The sequence below is a fragment of the Pteropus alecto genome, unplaced genomic scaffold (assembly GCF_000325575.1).
Source record: "Pteropus alecto unplaced genomic scaffold, ASM32557v1 scaffold57, whole genome shotgun sequence".
NCBI lineage: Eukaryota > Metazoa > Chordata > Mammalia > Chiroptera > Pteropodidae > Pteropus > Pteropus alecto.
The window spans coordinates 14,253,318-14,261,077 of NW_006442508.1; positions in this window are offsets into that span (position 1 = coordinate 14,253,318).

Genomic DNA, 7,760 nt, shown 5'->3' on the forward strand with positions numbered 1-7,760 from the left:
GGGGGGGGGTCCTATCCTAGCGAGTGCAATCAGACAAGAGAAAGTTATAAGACAGCCAAAGAGGAGATGAAAAAGTTGAACTGTCATTATTTGAGGATGACTTGATTCTCCATGTAGAGAATCTTGATCATTCCACAAGAACACTACGAGAAACAATAAGCAAATACAGAAAAGTCTGTGGATACAAAAGTCAATGTTTAAAAATCCACAGCGTCCCCATACTCTAATAATGAACCATGAGAGAAAGGAGTGGTAAAAGTAATTCCTTCTGCAACTGCAACAAAAAGAATAAAATACCTAGGAATAGATTTAACAAAACATGTGAAGGAACTATATAATGAAAACTACATTACCTTATTAAAAGAAATCAAAGAAAATACAAAGAAGTGGAAAGATATTCTGTGTTCTTGAATTAGAAGAATCAACATAGTTAAATTGACCATATTACCCAAAGCATTATACAGATTTAATGCAATCCCCACCAAAATCCCATCGGCATTTTTTAAAGAAATAGAACAGAAAAATCATTAGATTTGTAAGGAAACACAAAAGCCCTGAATTGCCAAGGCCAACCTAAGAAAAAAGAACAAGGCTGGAGGCATCACTCTGCCCGACTTCAAATTATACTACAAAGCGATAGTAATCAAAACAGCATGGTATTGGCAGCAGAACAGACACACATACCAGTAGAACAGAATCGAGAGTTCGAATGTAAACCCATTTTTATATGGGCAAATAATTTTTAACAAGGAAGCCAAAAACATACAGTGGAGAAAGAAAAGCCTCTTCGATAAATGGTGCTGGGAAAATTGGAAGGCCACCTGCAAAAGAATGAAACTAGACTTTTGTCTAACACCACACACCAAAATTAACTCAATGGATTAAGGACCTGAATATAAGACCTGAAACAATAAAATGCATAGAAGAGAACAAAGGAACTAAACTCAAGGACCTTGGACTTAAAGAGAAGTTTATGAATTTGACCTCAAAGGCAAGGGAAGTAAAATAAAAAATAAATGGATGGGACTATATCGAACTAAAAAACTTCTGCTCAGCAAAAGAAATCATCAACAAGGTAAAGAGACAACCATCCAAATGGGAAAATATATTTGCAAGCAATACCTCCAATAAAGGCCTAATATACACAATATACAAAGAACTCATATGACTCATTAACAACAAAAAAACAAGTGATCTAATCAAAAAATGGGCAGAGGACCTGAACAGACACTTCTCTCTAGAGGACATACAAATGGCCAACAAATACATGTAAAGATGCTCAACATCGCTAACTATTAGAGGAATGCAAATCAAAACCACAATGAGATACCATCTCATACCTGTTAGAATAACTATAATCAACAGGACAAGTAATAACAAATGTTGGAGAGGATGTGGAGAAAAAGGAACCCTCATACACTGCTGGTAGGACTGCAAATTGGTACCGCCACTATGAAAAACAGCATAAAGTTTCCTCAAAAAACTAAGAATTGATCTACCATATGATCCAGTAATCCCCCTACTGAGTATTTACCCCAAAGACTTAAAAAAATCATATCCAAAAAGATATTTGCACACCAATGTTCATAGTAGCATTAGTCATAGTGGCCAGGACATGGAAGCAACTGAAGTGTCCTATAATAGATCTTGGCTAAAGAACTGGTGGTACATTTATACAATGGAATATTACTCAATAAGAAGAGATGAAATACTGCCATGTGCTACAACATGGATGGACCTAGAGATAATCATGCTAAGTGAAATAAGCCAGACTGAAAAAGTTGAAAATCCCATGATATCACTTATATGTGGTATATAAACCTAAAGGCAGCAAATGAACAGGACAAACAGAGACTCAGGGACTTGTACAATGGACTAGTGGTTACCAGAGAGTAGGAAGTGGGAGAGGAGGGAAGAATTAGACAGGGCAGTATAGGGGGTTGGTGGAGAGCGAAGTGGATAAAGGGGATCAAATATATGGTAGCTAAAGGAAACTGGACTCTGGGTGGTAAATGCACAATAGAACATAAAGATGTCAAATTATAATGTACACCCAAAAGTTATATAATTGTATTAACCAATGTTACCCCAATAAACTTAAAAAAAATAAATAAATAAAAAGAAAAAAAGAAAAAAAGAAAACTCTTTTACTTTATTTACTGATTCCTTATGAAATATTATTCTTATTGTTTGCTGTGGGTGACACCAATTGTTACAAAAATTTACATGAAGTACTGACTTGGAAGGAGCAGAGTTGCATGATAAATAACTAGCTAAACCAACAAAGAAATAGATAACTGGCAAGATGACTTCACAAATAAGAGCTGTCCTTATCCCAGGTCTGTCTACAGGTTACTGCATGTCCCCAAGAACAGCAGGTTAAAAGTCATATTTCAAAGAATGATTGTTTATCTGAGCATAATTGGAAAGGATTTGCCATTCCAAATTATATTAATGATCTCTTTAGCATCCTTCCCATGGCAGTGGTCAATTTTTTAACAGGAGATTGGGGGAAAGAGAGGAATCCTTCTAATCCTTTTTCACCATTGCCATAAAAAAGTGGATTCTATTTAAACTCAGTGAAGAAAAGATCAATTCTTTGTTCTTATCACGAATTAAGAACTATTTCTTATTTTATCGGGCATTGTTACTGACAGCAATAGCAAAAAACACAAAAGCAAACAAACTCAGTCTCTTTTAGTACTATATCAAATAATTTCATAATGTTTAACAAATATGAAGAGACTTCTATAGTTGAAAAATATTTTAAATTATTCTTTAGAGTACATGTGGTATCTTTAAATTTTAGTATTTTTCTTCCTTGTTAGTTCATCCTCATTACTTCTTCATCTGGTAAATGCTTTTCAATAACAGTCTTATAAAGGTAGGCTTTAGGACTGAAATAGAAAAATCTTTACAAGTAAATAATACTCTGGCATGTTTATTTGCATAATATCATATAATTTCAGGATTCTATTAATAGTTATATGATAACTAAATGCCTACTAAGTGGCCTTTTATGTGTTGTATGACTGAAAATTTCTTAGGGCACTATCCATCGGTACTTGGGCATCTATCTATTCACTCTTTTGACAAAGCTGAATTTTGAAAATTGTTTTTCTTTATTTGGAACTGTATCTAACTCTCTTAGTGTCATATAGAAATATAAACTTGCTTTCAAATAAAACACTTCCAAATATTTGAACTGCCTACATATGGTGAAACAATCAGGAATTTTCTCTACAATATATTTAATGTGTATCTTTTTAATATAATAAAACATTTCATATGAAATGCAAAATGATTGTAAGATATGGATAAATAGAAAATCCATGTACCTATCATTCACCTTAAAAAAGCATTACATTCTAAGATAATTGAAAGTCTTTAAAAACTTTTACTTAATTTTTCCTCTCACAATTATGTACTCTCCTAAATTTTCTCATTTGCATGCATTCTGTCATAATTTTTGACTAATATATATTTATCTTTAAACAATATATAGCATTTAGGTTATTTTTAAATTTATATTAACGCTATCACACATTATAATTAATTTTATTTATTGGCTTAATATATTTTGTTAGTGACATTCATTTATATTTATATATGTAGCTCTAGTTCACTCGTTTTCACTTCTGCATCTTATTCATTTTTTTCAACTTTTCAAATTTATGTATAATATACACAGTGAAAAGGACATAAATTATGATTGTATATCTCAATGAATTTTCAGAAATAGAACATATTTATGTAATAAACATTATTACATTTTCAGAAATAGAACATATTTATGTAATAAGCATTATATCATATCAGAACATTACCACATCTAAGAAGTTCTTCTTTTACTCTTTCTGGTCACACGTCCCCCACAATGGCAACCACTATTTTGACTTCTACTACTAGAGTATAGTGTTACCTGGTTTTGAACATTATATAAATTGATTCATACTACATATGTTCTTTAGTCTAACATGTTTGTGAGATGCATCAGCATTGTTTCACTCTCTGAATATCTTCTCACAGATGGCTAATCCTTTATGTCCGTAAGTAAAAATAGTTCTTGTTATTCGTAGTATATTTATTTTAAAACATTGCTACAAGTACAGAATTTGTGAATATTTAATCATTACCCCTAAGGGAAAATGAAGTTAGGTTCCTGTGAGCCTCAGATCATGTTTCCATTATCCAAGCGATACATAATCTTGTTTTATTTGTGTTTCAGTTTAAAGACACCTTATTTAATATATATTGCTGATTTATTAACATTGACCTTAACAGCAACAGGATTATAACTCATATCCAAATGAAGGTTATCTAACAGATGTATTTTTTCTTAAGGCACACCATATCTTTCTTCCACTTAGAAACAATAGACAGCCCTTCAACACTACAACTAGAAACTACTTCAAACAGCAACATTAAAAAAAAAAAAGCACAAAAATGTGAAAAACATGGCCCTAAATAGACCATGAAAAGGACACTTGTTTACAGTGTGAGAGCTGAAACAAAAAGGCAGAGTGTCGCCTTGTTTGGCTTCAGCTGGGAATGTTCACATCGGGCAACTTATTTTTTTGTTGCTCTGCACATGTGCATGTCCCTGACTGACTACGAAAGAACCATGAGTATTAATTTCAGGGTTACAAATAAATTTTAGTGACTAGGCAAATTCACAAACACAGAATCCACAAATGAGGCCTGACTGAGTCTCTTTCAAAAATCTCTACCCCTTCGTCGTGTGAGATTACAGCAGGAAGACAGCTGTCTATGAACCAGGAAGCAGGCTCTCACCAGGCACTGAATCTACCAGTGCCTGGATTCTGGACTTCCCAGCCTGCAGAACTCTGAGTAATGCATTGTTGTTTAAGCCAGCCAGTCTATAGTATTTTGTTGCAACAGCCCAAATGGACAAAGGCAGTTGACATTCAGGTTTCCCACAGGTACTTCCAATTCATCTCCTCCAAACTCATGTCTCCTGTTGCTTCAATATTCAAGATAGGAAATCAGAAGTTCCTGGACAACGCCCTCTTCCTCAACAAGTTACTTTTATCTGTAACCTAGTGCTATGAATATATATGTGCCTGTTTTTATATATGTGTGTGTGTGTGTGTGTGTGTGTGTGTGTGTATTTTTGTATTTATTTATTTCTAGTCTTTCTTTTCTGCATCTAAACTTTTACCACTAGAGTTCAGATTCTATCGTTTCTCACCTAAATTCTTGCTGAGGTCTCTTAGTTGTTTCCCTATTGCCCAGGAATTGCTATTTACTTTCTCCTTACTGTTCCTGAAGGTTCAGATGTTCAGAGACAACTTAAGAGCTATTATATACACACAAATGTTATGATTAAGAACCTTAGACACTTTTGCTTGAAAATAAAGTTGGCTAGTACCAGTCTTGTGTTTGTGTCTCAGCGCCACCACCCACCATGTTCTTTTAGATTCTAATATAATTAACTATGTAAGTTATTTTTTTTTTCAATTTGTCCTATTAAAATACAATAGAATCTATTGGGGGCCAATCTATTTATTCCAGAACGAGTTTATCACTATCCTTTCTTCGATTATACCACGTGTCACAGTGAATGTTAAATCTCTTTTTTTACCGTTTTTTCTTCACCATTACTGTATGATTTTCTTAAAGACAAAAGAAGTTTTCCATTTTTATTTCTGTACTCTAATTATCATCAATAAATATATAAATTGATAAATTGGCAATGAAAAAAATAAAATTAGCGATTTTGTGTGTACCATTTCCTTTTCTGATTACTCCCACACAACAAAATATAATCCAAAAGCAAAAGTCAACTTCCAAGGATATCTTGTATACATTTTTTTTTGTATAAAACTCCTAGAGTTTTCATGTTCATATAATTGCACTTGCCCAGTCTAATTACATATTAAACCAGAGAGGTAAAATTTAATGGTTTAAGGGAGAGAAGATTTTATTAGTTTAGTTGCCAATGTACTAATTATTTCTAAGGAACTTTATACAAAGGAATAAACCAGTGTTCTTTTAAGAATTTGTTTTAATCCATTAAGCCTAAATTTCTATTTACCTGCTTTTCCCATTGTTCCGAGTTGTTTTAATCCCTTAGTGTCTGTTTTTAAATTAAAACTTTATAATGGACCACTAGGTTTAAACTCATTCCAGTTAGCATTTTCTTAGCCCTGGAAGTTGATTTAAATTAGTAGAAATCAGCAATGTTCCCAGACATGGTAAATGATTAGGAACAATAGCCATTTGTCTCTCATATAAGATAAAAGAATAAGAGTTAAACTGCACAGGGAGACAAATAAAATAACAGGAAGAATTATCATTGAGAATTGGATGATAAAATAGATTTTATAAGTAATTAATGCTATAGCCTAGAGTGAAATTCTAGTGTTATTTAGGACATTGGGAGATTGAATTGTATTCATCTTGAGAATTCCTTCCCTGAGTCTTTCATCTCCTCAAAAGTCTCAGAAGATTGTTATTGCTTCCATTTTCTCACCTCTCCCCAAAGGAATATTCAACTCTTTCCATTAAATTCTTTTTTTCAGCTTTATTGAAATATAATAAACAATTAGTTGCTCGTATTTACATTGTACAATTCAATGAGTTTTTTTTTTTCAATTATAGTTGGCATATAATATTAGTTTCAGTTGCACAACATAGTGATTAGAGATCTATATAACTCACAGTGATCACTCCACTAAATCTAGTACCCATCTTCCCACTTACATGTTTATTACAACATTAACTATTTTCCTTATGTTACACTTTCATTTCCATGACTATTTTGTACCTATCCATTTCTGCTTCTTAACCCCTTTGCCCTTTTTCACCATCCCCAAAACCCTTTCCACTTAGTAGCCCTCAAAATATTCTCTATATCTATGAGTTTATTTCTACTTTTGTTGTTATTTTGTTCTTTAGATGCCACATGTACATGAAATCATACTATATTTGTCTTTATCTGACTTATTTCATTCAGCACAATATCCTGTAGGTCCTTCAAGGCAATATCTTTTTCTATCCCTTTTCTTTTAGTCTGGGTGTGTCTTTTAATCTGAAGTGAGTCTCTCATAGACAGTATATGTTGTTTTCTAATCCATTAAGCCACGCCATCTTTTGGTTGGAGAACATAGTTCTTTTCTATTTGAAGTACTTGTTGATAGCAATGTAGTTATTACCATTCTTTATTCATGTTTTTGATACTTTTTTTTTTTTTTCTTAAAGAAATCCCTCCAACATTTCCTGTAATACTGGCTTGGGAGCCATAAATTCCTTTAGCTTATTTTTACCTGGGAAGCTCTTCATCTATCCTTCAACTCTAAATAATAGCTTTGCTGGAAAAGTGTCTTTGGTTGTAGATCCTGGGTTTTCATCACGTAAAATATTTTGTGCCAAGCCATTCTGTCCTGCGTAGTTTCTTTTGTGAAATCAGCCGCTAGTCTTATGGGTGCTCCCTTGTAAGTAACTAATGCTTTTCTCTTACTGCTTTTAAGATTATCTCTTTGCATTTAACTTTTGGTATTTTAATTATGATGTGTCTTGTTATGGGCCTCTTTGGGTTTCTGGTTTTGGGGACTCTCTGAGCTTCTTGGAGTTGTATGTCTATTTCTTTCACCAGGTTAGAGAAGTTTTTCATCATTATTTCTTCAAATAGTTCTTTAACATCTTATTTTCTTTCAAGTACCCCTATGACAGATAATTTTACATTTAATAGTTATTTAATAACTATTAAATACTAATTATATAATAATTATTATAGT